Genomic DNA, 23,956 nt, shown 5'->3' on the forward strand with positions numbered 1-23,956 from the left:
GTTCCCTGTGCTTCTGTCCAGCAGAGCCACTGCAGTGATCCCTGGGGTAAATTTTCTGTTTCCCATCCACTCATCAAGGTTTCTCTTGAAGAGTGTTAGTGAGGGGCTTTGCCTAATGTAGGATTGGAATCCTGTTCCAAAGCATGGGGAGTCTCTGGACAGGAATCTATCCCTCCAGCACGTCCTATTTATCATTGTGGTGAGGTTTAGATCCCTAGAGCATGTAGCTCACAGGGATTTGTTTTATTTTAGGTGGAGCATGTCCATCAATTCTGGGTTGGACATGGCCTTGTATGTCAGGCAGAGATCACCTCTGAGTAAGCGGTATGCAACCGAGTACAGCTGGAGTTTCTTCAGTCGGGCTGCATAGGGCATATGTTTGAGACCAGTAATCCTCTTGGTGAGGTACTTCTGTGGTCTTTCCAGCTGTTGCAGGTGTCTTGTAAGGTACATCCCAAATGGGGTGTTATACTCTATGATGGGTCTGATGAGTGATGAGTAGAGGGGCACAATAACCTCTTTTGTTCTAGATGTGAACCCTTTTGTGATTAGGTGGGCCACACAGAAGGATTTTCTAACCACCTTGGCAATATGATTATCAAAAGAGAAATTACTATCTGTTTGGGTCCCCAGATCCCTTATTACATTTTCTGTATTTAGGGGACTACCACGTATGTGGTAGTTTGCAGGTACTTTGTTTTGTCCAAAGGGGGTGACTATGCACTTTTTGGCATTTAGCTTGAGGCCATGATTTTGACACCAGGTATCCGTCTCAGTGAGATCCTTCTGGAGGATGTCTGTATCAGCTGGAGAGTCAGTTATGGCCCTCAGTTTGCAGTCATCTGTGAACTTGGTCAGCCATAGTCCTCTGTGCTTGCTTGTACCTCTCAGAAGTATATACTGAACAGGAGGGGTCCAAGGACTGAGCCCTGGGGATGCCACTTGTAACTGGTTTACATTCGGACCTAGAGCCTGCAACTCTCACTGTGTGGGTTCTAATCATGAGCCAATTGGCAACCCATCTTGTGACGTAGGGATTTATGCTCAGGCTGGTGAGCTTGTCTATAATACCAGAATGGGGAATGGTGCTGAAAGCCTTTGCGAGGTCTAGGTAGGTTGTGTGGACCTCCTTTCCCTCGTCTAAAGCCTTGGTAACTGTCTCAAAGAAGTCCACCAGGTTTAGGAGGCATGATCTGCCCTTAACAAAGCCAAACTGGGTAGGGTCCAATGTTTAAAGGTTCCCAATGTTTCTGTTAATGAATTCCATTATGATGTGCTCCATAGCCTTGCAGACCAGGCTGGCCAGGCTTATAGGGAGATAGTTCCCGGGGTCCTTTGTGGCTCCACCTTTGTGGAGCAGGATAACTGTTCACCACTCTATGGGTGCGTAGCCTGTAGAGAGGCTGAGTTTGACCAGTGTGTTTAGGTGAGGGGTTAGTTAATTTTGGAGCTTGTGTAAGACACAGCCTGGGACACCATCTGGTCCCATTGAAGCTGTATTTTTGGCTTTGGATAGGGCTGTTTTAACCTGTGTGTCAGTGATTGCCAGGGCACTACATTCTTCTGGTATGGTTATGGGCCCTTTAGGGGGTGAGAGGGGGGTGAAGTTTGCACTAAACTTGTCTGCCAGAATGTTAGCAATATCAGTCGGTTCAGTGTATTTTGTGCCATTCTGCACTAACTCCGAGCAGATCTGAGAACTCCCACTTAGATTCTTGACATAGCTAAAGAATGCCGTGTGGTTATCTTTGGAGTCCTTGGCAATTTTTCTTTCAAAGCTCGCCTTGGATGATTTTATGAGGGATTGTAGTTTCTTGCTGATACTGATCAGGGTTGTCTCTCCTTCTTGGGATTTTACTCTTTCATGCACTAGTTTCCTCCTTTTGTTGTATAGCTTGTTTATGACAGGGGTCCACCAGACTGGTTTCCTTTTCTTGGAGGAGTGAGTCTTAGTTTTGCTTGGGATAACACGATCCATGCATTCTTGCAGTTGCTCATAGAGTGCCTTTGTAAGGGATTCAGCAGCTTGGACAGCATTATCCTTTAGCATGGGGGCTGTGAACTTTTCCACCTCGGTCTTAAGTAACGTAAAGTTTGCTTTTGAAAAGTTTTTCACGGTGGTTTCCTTGATTGGGGTGGGGGCGGAATGTGGATATCCAGAGTGATTAGTCTATGATCTGATCTAACCAGTGAGGGTTTGACCTCCAGTGTAGAACACCGGTCGCCCATGTTGGTGATGACCAGGTCCAATATGTTGTCACCTCTGGTGGGGGTGTTGACCAGTTGATCCAGTGCATTCAAGTTTATAAATTCTAGGAAGCGTTGGGCAAGGGAGTTAGTACTTGAGTAGTTCTCCCAGTTAATGTTTGGGTAAATGAAATCACCCAATATTAGGGTGTTTGGTAGGACCTTCATATTTTCCAGTGTCTCCAGAAAAGTGGAATGGGGGTCCTGGGATATGGTGGGTGATTTGTAGCAAGCTACAATTTGAATTGCAGTTTTGCCCATTGTTAGTTGCACATGGATGATCTCTGAGGCATTGTGCTGTGCCACTAACCTGGAGGTGTGGGTATCCTTGATGAATATAGATACACCCCCACCCTTTGTGTTTCGGTCCGGGTTCTGTGGCCAAAACGTATGGTATGAGTTATAGCCTGGTAGTGCAGGGGTGCTCTCTGCACCCTTAAACCAGGTTTCTGTTACTGCACAGATATCAATGTTCTCCATACTGAGGAGTGCCTCAAGTGCATGCATTTTGAGGTTTAGACTTCTCGTGTTGAGTAGCATTACCCTCAGTTTTTGGTTACTTGTGCTATTTATGGTGGTGGGTTTGTCTTTTGAGCCTTGTCTAAAAAAAGGCACTATGGGGGCGGCAAAAGCCTTGGCCAGTATTCAAAAGTCCAAGGGTGACAGGTGCAAGCCATCTCTTGAGAAGTAATGTGGCTTATCAAGCATGTCATCCCAGGTGGACAGATACTGGATCCCCTTTGAATGACACCAGAAACTTAGCCAATTGTTGAAATTGATCATTTTTTCTTTATACTGTGGCATCATTCTTGGTGAGGGCAGGATGCTACTCAGGGTCAGGGTCATACTGGCCTGGGCTACGTGATCAGAGAGCTCTTCCATGTCTCTTTTCATGTAGTCCAGGGAGGTACATCTCAGGTCATTCACACCAACATGGACAATGACAGAGTCATATTTGTACTTGTTCTGGAGTGACCTGAGTGCTTGTGTTATGTGGCGGATCCTGGCGCCTGACAGGCAGCTAACTGTAACCTTCTCCTTATCCAGCCTAGTTAGTGGGACATCAGTGTGCCTGACTATAGAGTCACCTATTACTGGTGTGTTGGGTATGTTATTTTGCCTTAAGGGCTGTGATTGTGTGGCACACTGATTATGCGAAGTATGTGTTTCATGGTTTGTGATGGGGTGTGGAGGTTGCTTGTGTGTCTGCTTTGGAGGTCTATGTTGCTTTTGCAGATTTTTATTCAGAGCCTCCGAGTATGTTTTTGTGTATTTATGTGTGCTATTTGCCGGTGTTGGTTTAGTAGGTCTATGTGAGACTGGTGGTGTGTTGCAAGTATTTTCCTTCTCCTCTTGACTGTCAGTTCCAGTCTTGGGTTGAGAGAACTTTGCCTCCAGTTTGGCTGAATAATTGCATCTCTCGCATATATTAGTGTTTGGTGGTAGGAGGAGAGGGTTGTCTGCGTACATGAGGCAGTTGTAACATTGCCTCAAAATGCCCAGATTCACCAGTTGGACTGGAGAGTCACACAACCCATTTGCTCTAGATCATACTGATACTTTTCAAACCTACACTGACTGCAGTACCTTAATGGATATAGCTTGTTAAATGCTACCATCACCTACCTCAGCCTTCCACAATGTCTTTATCTTCCTTCTGTGACTTTGTTACAGCCTCAGCTTATCATCAATACTTTTTCTACTTAAACGCTGCCTTACACCAGCTTCATCTTTGTTGTCTTTCTAATTTTATAGGCCTTAACATGGGGGCATTGTCACAATTTCCCATAGTTATCGCCTATTGCACAGACCTAGTTTCTGATGTACTTCATATTTGAAATTGTTCTAATTTTCGTTTACCATCTGTTGTATCCATCTGGTATTACTTCTAAGCCTAATGCAAGGGTTAGCTAGATACACAATAAAATAGCTTAGTCCATTGACCTGGTACCAATGTGATACCTTCTACGCTATGCCAATGGAGTTTTTCTTTCCAGCTACAAGCTTTCTACAGTCTGAATATCTGATCTGTATATTACTTCTGAAGTTTTGCTTTAAATTTTCATATATTGCTTAGTTTTATTTGTTTTTGTAATCTGTGTTCATAGTTTGTATTAATATTTTTTTCTATCCTGTGCCTTTATCCTGGGTCATGCTTAAATGGGTCTTGTTCTGGATGTCCTTACTATTCTTGTTAAAAAAGTTCAATTAACTAATCAATCAATCAGTCTACTCATGTACAAATTCTGTTTTCAAACATATTCTCTCAAAGCATCTGAGGTCATGAGCTTACCTAGGTTCTTGACCTCCCAAGGCCCTTACTTGGCCTCTCTGTTTATGAACCTTTACTGTACTCCCATGTCATTATAGCTGAGACCACCACATAATACCTATTAACAGTGGTTATGACTGAAACCAATTAGGCTCCGCAGATTACTCAAGTGAAGGCTGTGAGCCCTATAGATATCTAGATTTTTGTATTAAAGTTAAGACTGTGAATCTTACTTAAGATCTTTCATTGCATCTGCCTAAATCTTTTCATTGTAATCTCAGCATAAAAATATAATACTCAGAGGAACAGAACTGGCCTGCTATAAAAACAGAAGCCTGCAAGTGTAGACGATATTCAGTGGAAGTATTTGGAAATAAGAGGAGATCCCAACAGAAAGTACTGAGAAATCATCTCTTAGTATAGAAGTTCTAGATAGTTAAAACATTAGTCCCTTTCCTACAGATACCATCTTTTCTCATGACTAGATGTAAAAGCCACAGCTGCAGGTGCTGAGATAAAGTTACTTTTTTGCATTTTTTATTTAATAGTCATGAAAGTTAAAGAAAAGATCACACTCAGGACATTTTAGGCATAAATTATTTAATCAGTTCATTAACTGTATTAATGAAGTAATTAATCTAATGTTTATAATGTGAAAGAATAAAAAGAACCCTGAAGCAAAGGTATATGATTCTTGCTGTACACATCTGGGGAAGGCAACAGCTGCATTCTGAGTATGTAGTGGGATGCGATATTTTGGTTATTGTTGTGCGACCTAATTACTCTGATAAAGAAAAACATGTCAGGTGATCATAAAGAAAAAATATTTGTGTTGTTAAAGTAGTGGTGGTAGGGGGATGTTGATGTAAGGCATTTCACAGAAAAAAATAAAAAAAGTATAAGTCTGCTTCCACAACTCCTTGACAATATGGGGAAGAGCCTTGACTGTTACTCATGCATTCTATGTTCAGTTAGCAGTTCAGGCATGGAGGGGAGAGAAGGAGTGCCAACTGTCGGATTCTCAGTTCTCAAAGAAAACACAATGGAGCCAATAGCTGTAAACCAGTTTTCTTTACTAGTACTTTTAGTGGATCCCCAATTCTAGCAGGGAAGGTCAGGTTTCTGCTAACAGTCTGGCATTCCCATTGCAATGAAGAGGTCATGCAATAATTGCACAGCAGATAGCTATTTCATTCATCATACAGTGGAGGAAGTGAAGCTAGTGAATGCCACATGAGGTGATTAGTGTGAAGTCATACAGTCCTGTCCAGTTAGGACATAAAAATCCCGGTGATACTGTATGTGCGTACTCCACCAGGCGGTTCTTCCACAGATGTGGGCATGCTGCGGGTGTTTATCCTTGTCCTCAATGTAGTGCTGTCTTGGAGTTGGTATATTTAATTTGCAGGGAGTGTAGGGGATGCAGGGGATCAGAGCCCCCCTACAAAAATGTAAAAAAAAAAATACATTACTTCCTGAACTGTAGGGTGGTGGGCCTGATCTAGGTGGCCCTTGCTCCTGCGCACCACAATCTCTTTCCTACTAGGACAGCCTGTCTGACACTGCTGTGCTGCTCAGCTCTCTGCTCCTCCTTTTTTTTCCTAACCATCCACTGACCATCCTGGTTCCAGCCCTGGGGGAGTAGTACCAGGGACACTAATGTTAGATTAGAAGCAGTTGAAACAACACCAATCAGTTAATAGTCATTTGGAAAGGTAAAAAAAAGGGATGGAAATCTGCCTGAGAACAGTGTTTCAGACTTATATTGCTGCTATGGATAGATTATATTTGTAAGAGTAACTCAGAATTGCATTTTCATAGAGCGCTGCGGCAGTTGAACATTGCTGTTACTCAATGAATTGATTATGTTTTTTGCAAATGACACATACATTTATAGGAATGTTATGCACCATTAACAATATATTTTAACATCAACAGTTGTATGATTAACTTCCTAGATGTTAATTTATACAAGTATGGTCAGGAGCAAGGACATATAGCAAGTAAAATGCATAAAAAGTAGTTGTAAATAATGTATAACATTTTAAGAGCCGTCACCCTTCCTTTAGTAAAAGGAATAGATCAAAGAGAAAATCATGAAAATAGTAAGAAACGCTGTAGACACATTACTGGCAGAAGTAAAATTGACTATGGACAAATATTGGTTAAGTAGAAGGCTCTATATATATATATACATAGAGAGAGAGAGAGAGAGAGAGAGAGAGAGGGTAGAGAGGTGGCTTATTAAATAATGAAGAAAGGAAAGTGAAGGCTTCTGTAAGAGAAGGTGCGATGAAACCATATTTAGTTCACAGACTAAGTTATAATAACAGGGTCAGAATCAAGCAAGCAAGAGGAATGAAAATGAAAAATGTATTGCGCTGGTGTTACGATGTGTCATGCAGTTTGCACCGCATGGCAGAAGCACAGAAGAAATGATTCATAAAAAGTGGGACGTTTACAGTCAAATAATGAGATTAGAAAGTCAGTTTCTCCATAACCACTACTGTCATATAAAAGAGCAGGCAATCTAAAAGAATTATTTAAATGAAAGTATAGTAATAATAGGAACAAAGGGGGCATACAAATGTAATAAATGCACAGTGTGTGGATATGCTGAGGCTGGAAATAATTTTCTTCATACTACCACATATAAGTGGCATCATTTTAATGATTTTGCAATGTGAAACATATGAGTTGGCTTATTTGTCAAAATGCAAGTGTGGCAGTTTTTATGTAGGTAAACAGAGTATTGTATTAAAGTCATAATAAAATAACATTTTTCAGATGTAAGGAAGAAAGTTCAGGCAAACGCACATTATAAACATAAGCATGCAAATCAATATGTAGAATTTACATTTCAAGGTTTTCAGATAGCTAAATTTTCAAGAGACGTGAAGATTTAAGAAATAAACTATTTGTGCAGAAATAGTGTGGCAGTTATGTATGGATTGTTCAAATTAACCAGGACTTAATTATGCTCTACCTCTAAAGTTATACCTCAGAGAGGGGTACAAAAGAAGTTAAATCTAAGTTTTAATCTTTATGAGCAGAGCAAATATGCTTATGTGTAATTTCAATACCAAAAGGTTTGCAAATAATAGATATTAAACTTTTAGCTAGGGTTCTGTTGTGATTTAAGTGTAATGGTCATGTGAATACATTTCTGTTTAAACTTATTGTTTCTGCAATGAGTTTGTGCCTAAAGAACTTGTATTATGTCTGAAAGCAAATGCTAAATATTTGATATGTACAGTGAAAAAATCCTTATTTATGTGAAAATCTGATACCAAAAGGTTTGCAAATAATAGATATTATGATTTTAATTAGGGGTTCATGATTTCGAATGCAATGGCAATATGACCAAATTTATGTTTGAATTTATTGCTATTGCAACTGACTGTTAATGCTTAAAGACATTGGATTTTATCTGAAAACAATTTCAGCAGTGTATTGTTTGAGTTAAATTTATATTTTTGAAAATGTATTTGTTTACAAGTTTCACAGTTTAGTTTTCTTGCAAGTTTCTTGCCATGGTATAGTTTATTGCTAGTTTATGTCAAATCTATAATTTTGAGGTATCATGTTGAAACTTATTAATTTGGATTTTGGAAATTATATTCCTGTACATTCATGGAGCCTTCTACAAACCTTACACATTAAAAAAGATAAGCAAGAAAAAAAAAAAAAGATTCATAACATTTTATAATTGCAAGCATTATTTTTTATTTTTGATTAGGTACTTGCCAACCATTAAGTCTCTCCCAATCAAACTTGAGCCCATTTGTTCCCTAGTGGCAGAGCTCACTGCCAAATCCACCAGAATGAGCAACCCCTTGGGGGGGCTCTCATTCTGACAACTATAAGGATTGTTTGTGTAGACACTGGCATCTTGGTAATGATGGCATGTTTTACAATGAACTCTAAATCCACTCCCACTGGTGATATACACACTTGTGTCACTGCAGGAACTACCAGTAATCCACTATCTACACATGTGTGCTCCTTTGCATACAAAGACAAGGACTCCTGTCTGGCGTTGGTGCCACAGAACATCTCCACCTGATAATAGTACCTGCTTTCTGGCTTTTGCTACGCTCTGGGTATCCACACTTTAATACTGGAGCAGTAAATGTGCTATTCAGGAGCCACCACTTCCTCTGTCGATGAAGGCACAGCCACAGCCACTTACTTCTCATGCCCCTGCTCTGTCCTTGGCTCTTCCCGTGCCAAGCCACTACTTGAACTAGGGTCATCGGGGTCACAATCACCATTCTATTCTTCTGAGCCACAGGATCAAATATTTAAAACATTTTTTGTCAAGATATATGAGTTTTCCCCCTCAATATCTTTGGTCTGATAATTTTAAGCTGTCTTTTTAGCTGGTTTATTCAATACCAGAATACTTCAATGTGTTAATTCAGATAAAAAACCTTTATTAGGGCTTATTTTAGCTGTATCCAGAAAAGTTATCAGTTAATTTCCTCTTTTTTAAGGATGGTTTATATATTATTAGTTGTGTTTATAAAAATAAACTGCAAACATTAATTATGAGAAATAATAAGAAAATGGTAACTGGTTATGAAACCTGTTTGAAATGTATGAAAATAACATTCTGAAGTATTAGGGATAAAAGTCTTTCGGCTTTTCCCAGATAGGGGTTGCCACAGTAGAACTCCCGTCCGCTAATGATTGGCAGTAGATTTTTACGGTGCCAAGTTGCCAGCCCGACGCCCCACCTTCAAAGAAGGCATGCCCATTCATGCACGCACCTACCTGCATGACTTTAATGTCACTCGACCACGAGGAGGACATGCAGACTCCACACAGAAGGTGCTCAAGCCGAGAATCGAATGGGAGAACCTCTTGCTGTGAGGTGACAACGCTAACTGCTGCACCATCAAGTATTAGGGATAATTTAATATATATGCTTTACACATTAAACATCGCCCAGCATTATTTCTATACTCTTTATTTCCTGTGTTTTGTATATGCTAAATTCTGCCTTTACTATAGCCGTATCTAAATATAAATATATATTTATATATATATATATATATATATATATATATATATATATATATATATATATATATATATACTATTGTAATTTTTCTTATCCATTTACTTTAATGTATACATTTCAATTTAAGTGCATTTCCCTGATGTAATCTTCAGTAGCTCACATAAATTCAATAAAACTATGAAAAATTTAAAAAAATCATGTTTATGTTTGCTCAGACTACATACTCTTATATATGGTCCTTGACACTTCAATGGTTGTTCCAATGATATCTGTCTTTATTTCATGATACAAAGAACTCATCTAGGTAGCAATGGACATCAGCAAATTAATGAAGTACCTGTGCCCCTGTATTTTATTAAAAGGTAAGTGCAGCTACCATTCTGAAATCAGTTGATGCCAGAGAATTAACCTCTTCTACTTATTAAGTGCTAAAACTTCCCTAGGAGATTCTTAGATTTCCATTATAAATGTGATTGTGCCTCACCACATTTTTTTAATTCCTCTATCCGCAGTCAGGGATGTACATATGTCTTCAATTTTGGTAAGTAATATTGTATAGTGCTTATCAATAAGTTTATGGTGTCTTTGAACATTGATTTAAAGCAGTGTAGTCCATTCACTGTATTTAATTTTGGAAAACATTATAGAATGTTTTAGGGTTCATTGTACTATTTCTACTTTGTGTATAAAAGCATAATGCAGTACCGTAGCCTGATCTTATAGAATTTTGGTGTATCATTTGTTTTTAGCTACCTTATACATAAGTACATATGTGCATACACAAACACACACACACACACACACACACACACACACACACACATATATATATATATATATATATATATATATATATATATATATATATATATATATATGTACACACATGTTATGGGTTTCATTGCAGCCCACATTTAATGCATGCCACTGTTTTTGGTAATTTTAGTCATTGGTAGAAGTGGTTGCATGATATTACACTTAAGCTGCAACAGTATTGTTAAGGAAGTTTTGCGTTTTTGTGACAGTGGATTAGTATATTTAAATTATAGGGATGTACAAGTGCTTTGTTTTTACTTGTTTTTATGTGACTGCAAATGTAATGGGTTTCACATTTGCTATTACTGCAATTTCATGTTGTTATTTGTCAATATAGATAACTAATGAACCTGTTTGACATATTTAGTTGATCAAAAGTTCATCAGCAATCTAAATGAATATATTCATATAAATAACTTTGAGAACTGTACTGAGGAAACAAATATTTCAGCTACTAGAAAAATAATACAATGTATCAAAAAGAACCACTCATTTGGAACACATTGTATTTTCTAATAGTTATCAGCTATTTGCACGAGAGGTTTTACAGTTTATCAAAATGTTATAGGTCCATAGGTAAGTACTAGGCTAGCTGATTTTGCAGACCATGTTAAGCCTAGCCAGTTTATCTGCTGCTGCTTGAATTAACCTACCCCATTCAGTGTTAGATTGGTCTTGCCCATCCTATGGTTGACAATTATATATTACCCCTAGTGAGAATAACTTGGATTATACCATAGATTAAATTGAAGGGATCCATTCATGGAATAAAGCATTTAGGAGCTTGGCCTGTTCATAGTAGTACAGGGATACATTTTCTATTACCCATCATAGATGGACTTGAATATTGACAGAGATGAGCTTTGTTTTACATGAATGGGGGCTCTGTTCTAAAGCAGTAGCATTCTCTGCAAGGTGTATCTGTCCCTACAAAACATTTCATTGAGGTTGCAGAAGAGGATTAGATCCATGGACAGAGTACTTCTCATACCATTTGACTTGCTGATGTGCAGTAGGTCGATCAGTGTTGAGGCATAGGATGTCCTTTAAATCAGATGCAGGTCACTTCTTAGCAGTCCATATGATACCAAGTATAGTGACTGGGCTTTGCGGTGGTCCACGTAGAACATATTGTTTGGGCCTACAAAAGAAAACACTCACAATGTACTATATAATAACATTACAATTGTTATTCATGACGTAGATGTCCCTTCAAACTGCAACGTGTAAGATGTTCATTTTAATAGGGTTTTTCTCATTTCTTGACATCTTATGATGAAAGTTCAATTTCTTACCTTCTTTAATAATTTGCTTGACATCTTTTTGTGGGTGAGGTTTTTCTTTTCCAATTTCTGCTTATTGCTTTCTTCACAGCTGGAAATAAAAAAGTCCAATAAACTGATCGATTTCTTTATTATTTGCTTTATTTATTTTATCTAAACTGGAGCAATGCTGTGACCACAAATTTACCAGACAAAATTAAATTACACATGTTCAGTATTTCCCCTTAAGCTGTTCTAATTTATAAGATTGCCAAAATATATGCATAAAGTCCCTTATTAATTCAGGATCATATCTCTATCAAACAGGTGTAACACTCAGGTGCATTCTAGAAAGACTTGCAGAAGTGTGAAAACACTTGAAGAGTCATTGCCAAACAATAAAGTCTAAATGTCCTCACCCTACTAGTAGGTTTAGGGGCCAGGATAATTCTTTCTCAATTTGCATATATAATTGTGGCACTTACGTTTTCCTTCTAAATAATTCTGGGATTATTTGCCTCTTTGCCACCTTCTTTTAACATTGTATATATTTTACTTATGACTTCTTTTTTTTTTTTTAACCTGCGGTAGTGGTGCTGCGGTAGCGTTGTCGCCTCACAGTAAGACGTTGTCCTGTTTGATTCTCAGCTAAAGCGTCTTCTGTGTAGAGACATGCATGAATGGGCATACCTTCATTGAAAGTTGTGCATCAGGGCTGGCACCTCGGTATGTAAAAATCTACTGCCAATCATTAGCGGACTGGAGTTCCGCTGTGGTGACCCCTAACCAGGAAAAACCAAAAGATTTAACAACTTATGACTTCCTTTTTGCCTGAATGTTCTTGCTTATTTTGTATCCAACAAAGAACCCATTTTGAATATGCATTCCTTTGGATTGCACATAATTTCAAAACCTTACCTATTAGTTTACTATGTAATTCTCTATTTATACCCTAGTCTACACCCCTATCCATGTAGTGTCCCCACATCATTACTTTTCCTCACATCATTAAGTGATGTGAGCATAGTAATCCCATATGAACCTGCAGACTTCTAGAAATTTGTTGCTTGCAGCCCCCATTTTTCAAAGCCTCCTAGTGAAGCCCTACTTATTCAACCATGTTAGTGTGTATTTTCCAGTAGGGTAGCCTGCTTCTGTAGCACCTGGAGCTGAAGTCTGTACTGCCACCCATCTCTCCAGATCTTCATTTGAAGAGAAAAGAGAGAAAAAAAAGGTCTACTCCTCATCCTGGCAAACACACTTGCCAGATGCTAGATATACTCACCCTCCATCCTACCCCCCCCCCCCCCAGTTCTTCAATGGAAGAGCAAAAAAAGAAAAAAAGATCCAAATCTGGTGGCTGGTGCTCCTGAAATGCTGGAACCAACCATCCAACCAGGTCTTGCTTCTGTATCCTATTCCTTCTCAGATGAGCAGAATTTAAAAAAAGAAAAAAAAAAATGCATCTAGGGAACCTGATATACAGGTTTGACCTCAAATGCAATAACAGCTTTTAAAAGCTGGTATGCTCTCGAGAGCGATCAAGATGGGATGGCCGAGGTTGCACACTTTGTGCCTAGGGCATTTGCTCCCTTAGGCTCTCCCTAGTAACATTACTGTTTGTCACTTACAATGAGCTTTACATATTAGATATATTAGCCTTGCTATCAGCATTCTTCTGTCCTTGTTCCTGTCTATTCTTTTGTCCCTTAATATGCTATGCATCTCTCTGAAGCTTCCCAAAATATTGTATTAGAATGACTTTCCATTTAGAGTAGGGATTTTGGACCAACATCATCTGTAACATTTTAAGCTTTGTTTATGTATGTATTTATTTATTTGAATTTGTTACCATTACCATAAAATATTTTCATAGTGAGGGAGGGACTCTCATCCCTTTTGCATCTGCTGGAAACATTTGTAACCTAAGGTTTTATTCCCCTCATACACATTTTGTAGTATTTTTCTCAATTTACTAAAAACCCATCTGAAGGAGGGAGAGGCAAATCTTGAAATGTATATAATACTTCTGGCAGAGCAAACCACTGGACCGCCTGTATTGTCTATGTCATACCCAGACAAGTACTCTTCCATTTGCCATATTGATACTTTACTTTCTTAAAATGCTTCTTAGTGTTAAGGACAACAACCATTCAACTGTGTCTGTTAGCTTCAGTCCTAAGCAGTCAAGGTGACTGGAATCACTCAGAAAGGGGTGCTCATTACACAATGAACCACTAACTGAATAATTATTATTATTTTTTAGTTTTTTGAGAATTTGTTCAGCAATCCTACCATATTGACAAAGTACATGACATGTTGTTTCCAAATCCCTTTTAGGATTTGTCAGATAAAGACGTAGGCCATCGGTGTATAATGCCAACTTATGAGTAAATGCCTGTAGCTCATAACCCCTCACTTATATCAACTTCATCCTACTTCCAAGGGTTTAAGATACGTAGCCAATAAAAGAAGGGATGAGGCCACTCCAGTCTTGTGCCTCTATCAATTCTATTGATAGTCTATAAAACAAAGATTTTATTAAAGCTACCCACCTATCAGGAAAACCCATCACTCATAGAACTTCAAATAAATACGTCCAACAAATAATATCCCATGCCTTTTGATTGTCAGAGTTTATGTCGATAATGTGTGTTTGGTTTTGTTGGTATGTTCTATCAAAATACTTGTTTTCAATGTCTGCAAACTAATATTTTGGTAACCAGTGCAGAAAATATAATGATGATAAAGTATTGCTACAAAATAGGCATTGGGGTACTTAGACAGCCCCAACTTACAGACCCAGAGATTCCTGGACTTTCTAAAGACAAACACCTTGGGCAAGACATACATCCATTAGGGGTGCAAGCATACTCAACATGGTACTCACAGACATGGAGAACACTATGCCCCCCCCTAGTGTGGTGTTCTCCCTGGTAGGGTTAGATCACAAAACTATGTCTTTCACAATAAAGGTCAATTCAGTCTTTGACCCTAGCTAACCCCATAAGATCTGGAAACTATTCTAAGACAAGCTTTGTATTCTTAAGTGATAAATTGTCAAAATGTAAAGCTCCCCAAACCCTGAGAATACAGGTGTCTATGCAGAATTGTTTACAGAAACAATCATGTCAATAAATCACTAAAATATCAACTTTAAGTGCATTACTTGAATAAAAATAATACAAGACAATCAAAAAGGTAAAACATAATCTATAGAAGAAGGTGGAAGCATAAACTCCACAAACAGAAAAAAGCGTTCTAGGATGGGACAAGAAGTGAATAACATGGAGCAAAAACAGCCACCATAGCAACTACAAGCAGCTACTCTCTCCAAGGAATCAAATTATTACACACATACATGCACAAACACTAACACAAACACACAAACACATGCAATATATTGACCTTGCCAGGCAATGTTTAACCTAAGAGGTAAATCTGAAAATACAATGCACAAAAATGCATAAATTGAAATGCATATTAAAATATAAATAAAATTGACATTATGCTTACCTAGAAACTCAAATAAATAAAGGCAACAAAAAATACATCCACTAAACCAGCTTAAGAAAAGTGGTAGAGTGGAGGAAGCATTCCTAATTACATATTATTTTTTAGTTCTTGGAAGTTGCCTCCAAAGTGACTACCCTTGTGAATATTTTAAGGTTTAACAAGCACATCGTGTGCTAAATCAATTTAAAATGATGGGAGGCAGCATTTCTAACTACATATATGTGCCTGTCATTTCATGGAGTTGCCAACAAAATGATTACTCTTGGGAATATTCTTGAGTCTACTAGGATGTCATAAAGGTTACATTGAGGTATACATGTTGTATACAACTCACGGTAACGTTTCTGAATTCAAATACAAGACTAAAGCAATTTAGCATGAAGACCTGCTGTCTCTACCATGCTGTATGCTAATGAGGCAGTTTGGGGAGTGGCATTTACTAATTTGCCATGTAACCTCTTTTCCAGAACTGCTACCAGCAAGGCATCTATATGCCTAGTAATTAATGACATTGCTTGGCTGAGCAGATCAGCACAATTTTTCCTAATATGCCACGGTAGTAAACACATGTGTTCTTCCATCTCAGTAGACGTAAGTGCTGGGGAGTTTAGGTAGGGTTGGGATGTGTGTGCTTGCGTGTATGCAAGGGGAGTGTGCCTGCTTAGGATGTAGCAGTAGGGGAGTAGGTATGGAGGCTAGGTGGTAGGTGGGTTCATGCGTGCATGAAAGGATGAATGGATTAGAGTGTGAGTACAATCAGGCTGGCAGGTGCTGTGGTGGGGGATGCAGGGGTGTGTGGATGGGTGTATGTGCATGTTTTATGTTTACATATGTATGAGTGTGGGTTGGAATGGTTATCATACTTACACATGCCCTTAGACTAACAAGCATAACCTACAACATTGAGTGGGAGGACCACTAACCACCAGGGATAACTGCACAAAAGGGAAGGGTGATGAGTGGTAACCCAGGATCATAACATAAGACTTGTGGCTTAATGGCACATAAGACAGTACAGTGATTGAGGCTGGGATGAACAATGGACACGAGCGAGACTACTTCTGTGCTTATAGTGGCACTTAAACCAGTATGGGGATTTGGGGGGGGTATGAGAAGCCACTAGACACCAGGGATTACTCTAAACTCATGTGCAGTAATGGCATTTAAACCAGTACATGTACTGAGTGGTGAGGAGAGCCACTAGACACCAGGGATTACTCTAAAACCCATGTGGCATAATGGTATTTAAACCAGTACAGGGACCAAGTGGTGAGGTGAGCTATTAGACACCTGGGATTACTCTAAACTCATGTGCAGTAATGGGATTTAAACCAGTACAGGGACTGAGTGGTGTGGGGAGCCACTAGACAGCAGGGATTACTCTAAAACCCATGTGTCATAATGGCATTTAAACCAGAACGTTGACTGAGTGGTGAGGGGAGTTACTAGACACTAGGGATTACTCTAAAACCCATGTGTCATAATGGCATTTAAACCAGTAGAGGGACCAAGTGGTGAGGGGACCTACTGGACACCATTGATCAGTCTAAACTCATGTGCTGTAACAGCACTTAAACCAATAAAGCAACCAGAGACTGCGGGAGCCACTAGACACCAAGGACCCAAGGAAAAGGAGACATTGAGAACTTTTGGTCAAAGTAAGAACAGGTAAGGGGACTGTGGCATGTGTGTGCTTGTGGGGGGGGGGGGGTTGATGTCGACACATCAGTTAATTAACATGAGAAGTGCTGATCTGTACTTCATTTAACTGAGATTCATAGCCATGTCCTCAGTGCAGCTAACTTGTCTATGAATCACAAAATACCGCATCATATTAATAGGCCCGTTTTATCTTGTCATTTAATGCATTGTGGTAGGACTTTCATGACTCACTGTCTCTGTGCCATCTGGAAAGCATTATACATGCTTATGAAGCACTGTCCTATTGATATGTAGGTCTCTTTGCCTGGACTCATTCCACTGCCAGAACTCTATAGCGGTACTGTGAAGTGTTACCACCTATTTATAAAACAGACTGTATACTAGCACCCAGCAGTTTGACAGCACATTCCCTTGCATCATTACCCTGAATATTTCAGACCAAATGTCTCTGCAGTTAAAAATACCCTGCACTGCTATCAATTAGTTTAACTGGATGGCGGGACTATTTTATATGAAAATACACTACAAAATATATAATTATCACACATAAACTTTTGTTGTTTGCCTTTTTGGCTTTTCCCAGTTAGGGGTCATCACAGCGAAACTCCAGTCCACTAATGACTGGCAGTAGATTTTTTTTTTTTTTTTTATGGTGCCGAGTTGCCAGCCCGACGCCTAACCTTCAGCGAAGGCATGCCCATTCATGCATGTCTTTCGGAGGCCACTCGACCACGGGGAGGACATGCAGACGCCACACAGAAAGCACTCCAGCCGTGAATTGAACAGGAGAACCTCTTGCTGTGAGGCAACAACACTACCGCTGTACCACCGCATCTTCAATTATCACACATAAACTGATGTGTAAAATTCAAAATGCATAAACATACAGTTACTCATTTTATAAGTGCAATAAGGCATTTGCGGGTGTGCACAGTAACAGATATAATCACACACTGATGTACAATAAAGCACTTGTCCTTCAGGCTTTTACCTCACAATATCCCTGGGAATTCAGTAATAACTCTGGCATGTACTCCTTCTCATACTTTATTGTGTATATATATTTATGTGTGTGTGTGTGTGTGTGTGTGTGTGTGTGTGTGTGTGTGTGTGTGTGTGTCCATGTGTGTGTGTGTGTGTGTGTGTGTGTGTGTGTGTGTGTGTGTGTGTGCGCGTGTGTGTGTGTGTGTCTGTGTGTCTGTGTGTGTGTGTGTGTGTGTGTGTGTGTGTGTGTGTGTGTGTGTGTGTGTGTGTGTGTGTGTGTGTGTCCGTCCATGTGTGTGTGTGTGTGTGTGTGTGTGTGTGTGTGTGTGTGTGTGTGTGTGTGTCTGTCTCTGTGTGTTTGTCCATGTGTGTCCATGTGTGTGTGTGTGTGTGTGTGTGTGTGTGTGTGTGTGTGTGTGTATGTATCTGTCTATATGACCTAATCTGTGAAAGATGCTTTGCTTGGTTAGTGAATAACCATTATGATGGCTTGCTTACACACATTCAGTGTCTGTCTCTTCAGTTACCAGTCCATAATTAATTAGTTTAGGTAACCCCTTACTAAATTTGTATTTAAACATGAGATATATTTCTAATGGAAACCATCTAGCTTAGGTATTGTACCCTTCTTTTGATTTTTTAATATTGTTTCCATTTTATCCTCTGTAATGAATATTTACTAGATATTATAAGACATTTTTGTATTTTTATGTTTATAGTCTTCTAGTTTGATTATGTTTATGGTTACATAGCTGTGTGTTTTTCTTCATTTTAGGTCTTGTAACAGACCTGATGAAGGCTTTATTGCATTAGTTAGCTGAAAGTGATTTTAGTTGAAACTCTTTTTATGTGTATGTTATGCTTTTCTTAATACTTGATCTTGGAATGTGGGTTACAAATAGATAGGTAATGTTTTCCGTAACTAGGATTTAATTTGATCTAATGAGTAGTATTGTGTGGGGATGGTTTACTTGCTGTTCTAAAATGCACTTTTACAGCTCTATTTATATTGTTTGCCATGAACAGGCTGGTTTTAAATTAAACAATGCATATATTTTCCATGCCTATGTATATAAAAACTGATATGTTTAACATTGTTAAAATATTTCTGATTTTTTGTTACTGAGGATTGCTTGGCTGTGATGAATAAAGGTTTGTTGCTTTGAAACACTACCTGGGTTTCATGATTTTTTGAAATTATTGAGACTGAGCTCATCAACGAAGTTTTAAAACCACTAGTTTCTGTTTTTTATTTTTTGCATCATGTAGTTACTCTGATCATTATCCAAACTTTTAATAATATCTTGGCTACAAAGCCCCTATTTTCATTTGGCTGACCTTACTAATCTTCCTCTGCTTCATATAATTGCTCATAAAATTTAATTAAACTTCCCATTATAACTTCAGGTTTCTCACAAACCCTTCGTATATTTTGATCTATAATCTTTAATCTTGATTTCTCCACCATCTTTGTCTAAGCCTTAGAGCTAGATGCTTTTGTCCTGTATGTCTTATTTGAAAATCAAGCATTCTATCGGATTCATCTACCTTGTAATGTAACCTAGCTTTTTATTTACATCACCATGTAACCCAGCAGCTACAGTCCCACCCTCCCTTCTTATGAATCACTTCTTCTGTGTCTCGTGCAGCTCTGTATGTAAGCTGACCACTTTTGTATCTACCATCTTTTTTCAGGTGCAAAATTCCTTATAAATAGAGCTTGATTATGTCTAATACTTTCGTCATCTGACATCCCTGTTGTATGGAAGGCTCACTGCTACGATCTAAAAAGAACTCCCCTTACAAATTGTCCCCCTTGATAAAAAAGAAAAACACTCAAATCCTGCCTCATCAATAGACCTATTCATTGCCAATGGAGAGTGATTTGATAAAGAAACATGACAAGGGTGCAAAGGTTCAATAAGATACACACACTTCTTGTGAACCATGATTCTGTCTGTTGTTGAGTGTGATTTATACGTGTATGAGAGACATCTGTAAATATCTTTAAGAAGCCCCACTACTTCATGCAATTTTGCTATCCCCATTAGTGTAACCTACTTATAAATACATTGCCTAAACAACAGTACGCTGTGAGAATTAGGACCAGTGTGCACCTCACCAGTGGAGAAAACTGTGTTTCAGTCTAGCGCTAAAAAAAAAAAAAAATCTGTCCTTTGCTATAACACTCTGCCTTACGTTTTTGGCTATAGCTTGTTAGACAATCTCTTGTAGATATACAAGTATAAATGTGCACAGCACTCCCTGTATCTTCCCTTTGGCTAATACAAATCTGTCTTCATTAGTTTTTGTACTTCCAATACCTCAAAAGCAATATTAATTTTCAATAGCACAGTACTATCCCTTTAGCCTCCAAATGGACATCAAGAAAACCTTAAGAGTTGATATTCAAAGTTATACAGTTTCCTATGTTTAATGTCTTTCAAATGTGTTTATTATGTAGTACAAACTACATACCAAATGTATCTAATGTACATAAATATCTTGAATCTTTTCACAGGATTTTACACAGTATTAATATTCCATGATAAAACTGCAAACATTATTATGTGTCAGATCAATATTACGTTACCTCCCGCTATGACTTCAACCTTAACTTTTGATTATACAACTAAAAATAAAATTGAAGAGAAACATTGCTTTTGAGCTATTGAAAGTACAAAAAGATAATGAGGGTAGATCTGTATTAGCCAAAGGGAAGTTACAAGGAGTTTGTACACAATAATATATTTTGTATAGATGCTGCATTCAGAAACAAGTATAATATTGTGTTACCTTCTGTTGCATCATTTGCCAGCTTGGCAAAGGGCATTTCTTGTATCCTAAATTGTATAAAACATTTTATAAACTAATTACATTGAAATCAGTGTATTATCAGTACCTTATATATCCAGTTCTTTAAAAGGCAAGCACTGTTTTTTTGTAGAACAAATATTATACTTATGTTCAGTTTAAGCAAATCACAACACTCCATGGGTCCAGCCATACAAAATACATTCAAGTAATGCAGTCAGTGTCTTAGATTAGCCTTTACTAACAGAATCTTGTAGTATTAACTAGAACTTAATACTTTTCTGATTTATTGGAAAATCTGCTTTCTGAATATTTAAAATAATTCTGTCAAAGACCAGGAAAATGTTTTTGCTCAGTTTTCCTAAGGTGGAATCTTCCTCTGCAATGCTTACCACTGGCAATAAGATGAACTCTCACCTCTCTCATGAAATATTGAGCAGAGCTCAGTATGTGCAGCTCCCCTGTGAAGGTTCAGCCTGAGACAGGCAGGATGCAATGAGTTGAATTTGAAATTGTCTTTTTTCACTTGAATGATCCACCTCATCCCTCACTTGTTTCCACAACCTTTAGTCCTATTTTTAGGAGCCCACTGTTTGACAAAAATCTGTTCTTTAAGTTGATTTCATGTAGAAACAAACAAAGAAGGGTCTAAGAAAATGCACTGAGTGATCATGGATGAAAAATCCTATGAGCTCTTTTGGTTCATATCTCTTCCCTCAGGAAACCAGTCCATCCCACCAACATGTCTTTTGTGAACTCCAAACAATACATCCCCTCAGCCTTTACAGAGATATCAATGAACCATAGTTTTTTAAATTCTGCTTTTATCTTCAATAGCCACAGTTTTAGCAACTGCAAGTTTCAACATTGCTTCTGACGAGGTTGTTCTCTGCTTCATCTACATTCAAATCCACCAGCTGTTGCAAATGCCAACTTAAGGCTGCTTTCAGTTCTACTATTCTTTTACCTCACCTTTCAATATAGTCCAATAAATCAGTATTAGTCTTGTGCAGGTCTGACATTACTGACTCAAATCCCTCTTCTTCTTCCACGCTGCACCTCAGACTTTTTAAATCAGTAAATTCTCTTTACTAGTTTCAAGACAGTCGTCCTTAGCATAGGATTCAGCCTGACCTCTTGGCAGCTCCAAACAGCTAGAGTCACATTTTTCACCTTTTTTGTTGCTTTCTTTTCATTATATAAGTAATAACAAAAAAAGCGAAAGCACCCAAAAAACAGTCACCAGTAATCCAAAACGATATGAGTTCTGTGTGCCATAAAATTCCACCAAGCAATGGTACGAGAAACAGTTTATTCACGCCACAAATAACGCACTTCTATACTAAAATCAAAATCGCGTTTTTGTCTCAACAAGTGGGACTTCATCAGATAACGTCAATTAATACATTTTCCATTTAAATACTATAATTGTATTGCAATTAATTCCTGTTACCAATAAGGTACCTTGTTGAAAATTTAAACTATCAAATCAGCTTGGTTCATTCTTTCTTAATATTCATGATACTAATGGATATTCCACGTATTAAAAACAACGTATTTAAGTACTTAAAAACATTAAATAAATGAATATTCATAAATCATTATTAAAATTAATTGCTAAAACTAATCAAATTGATCTAATCTGTGCACATACAAATGTATATTTTAGGGATATATCTTTATCTTCGTGACAAGCAGCGTTTATATATATGTATCTTTGTGTTGAACCTAACTAAACTAAGATGCAGATAGTGTATTTTAATTTAACTTGATCAAAAAAACTTATAAATCCAAATAATGGGGATGTAACCACTTTTTAAGATATGTTAAAAAATATTAAGAAATGTTTTGTTTATCGACTTTGTAGTTGACAGCTTCATAATTAAACCTAGCCTAAATGAAGTGCATAAGTGCCTTTCAGTTTGTAACTCCATAAACTTATAAATGCATGTCTTGAAATTCTTACATCATGCTGAAAATGAAAATATATTGCTTATCGCAACATATGAGGCTAGCAGCTTAATGATTATGACCACCCTTATGACATGACTCAAATAAAGTGCAATAATCCTTTCGTTTTTGACTATTTATAGAAATATTAATTCATTTATTGACAGACTTGCCTAAATAACAAAAATATACTTATTGCAACTTTATAACTACAAATTTATGTTGCCTCTATATACTACCTACCCTAAAGAAAGTGAAATAGTGCCATCTAGTGTTGAAAACTTGTATTTATATTAAATCAAATCTTGTTTGATTTTAATCTTAAAATTGATCCTATAGATAATTTTTCAAAACAGTTTCAAGACAGTCGTCCTTAGCATAGGATTCAGCCTGACCTCTTGGCAGCTCCAAACAGCTAGAGTCACATTTTTCACCTTTTTTGTTGCTTTCTTTTCATTATATAAGTAAAATAAATAAACCACACAACCCAGTGGCGGCTGGTGACTACAAATTAAAGGGGGGCTGCAGGAGACTGCTGAATGGGTGAGGCCAATGGGAAGGGGTGTGGCCAACTAGAAAGGGGTGGAGCTATGCTCAAAACCACAACAACTGGAACTGTAATTAAATACGCTGCCCTGGGTGCCAAACTGTCATTACAAGAGTCCAATCAAGACAAAATGAAGTGTAGAAGAAAAAAATATTTCAATGCATTGGCTACATGTCAACTTACTTAATATCAAGATGGAAACACAAAGGTTGTGAGGCATGAAAAATAAATTGCTTTTTAAATGCATTACTGGAATGCCAGTCAAAATCAAGTATAAAAAAAACAAGCAGCACTCAGCTCAAACCACTTCTCCTTGCATTGCAGTTCTAATTATAATTTATATTCAGCTTTATAAAATTACCAAGTAACATGCTGAAAGTAGCAATCTCTGTGATACCCTCACTTGTAAAAATGTTTCTTATCCAAAAAAGACCTGCTGCCTGACAAGTATCTACTTGTTTCATGGAGAACACATGATCAAAGTAAAAAATGAACAGCGAACACGAAACAAGCTCAAGATAAATTGCTTAAAGGATTACTGCACAATGTATGGACCACACATGATAGATTGGCATTCTGTTTAGTTTATGGGTAAAGTCTGCAAAGATAACTGCAAGTCTCCAACAAATGTAATGAGCTTCTGAAAATACTGTAATCCTGTCCTTTATTACAAATACTGTCATATGCATTTCAATACCTAAGGCTTATACGTTATCTAGTTATGTAAATATTCTCTGCATGGCAACAATGAAAAGGCTTTCAATGTTGGTAATTCTTTAACAGTATGCTTATTAAAGCTTACTTGCATCTTACAATCTCTGACAAGCTTACCTGGTGGTCATTAAAGCATTGCTACTTTA

The sequence above is a fragment of the Protopterus annectens genome, chromosome 1.part2 (assembly GCF_019279795.1).
Source record: "Protopterus annectens isolate FY-2018-M chromosome 1.part2, PAN1.0, whole genome shotgun sequence".
NCBI lineage: Eukaryota > Metazoa > Chordata > Ceratodontiformes > Protopteridae > Protopterus > Protopterus annectens.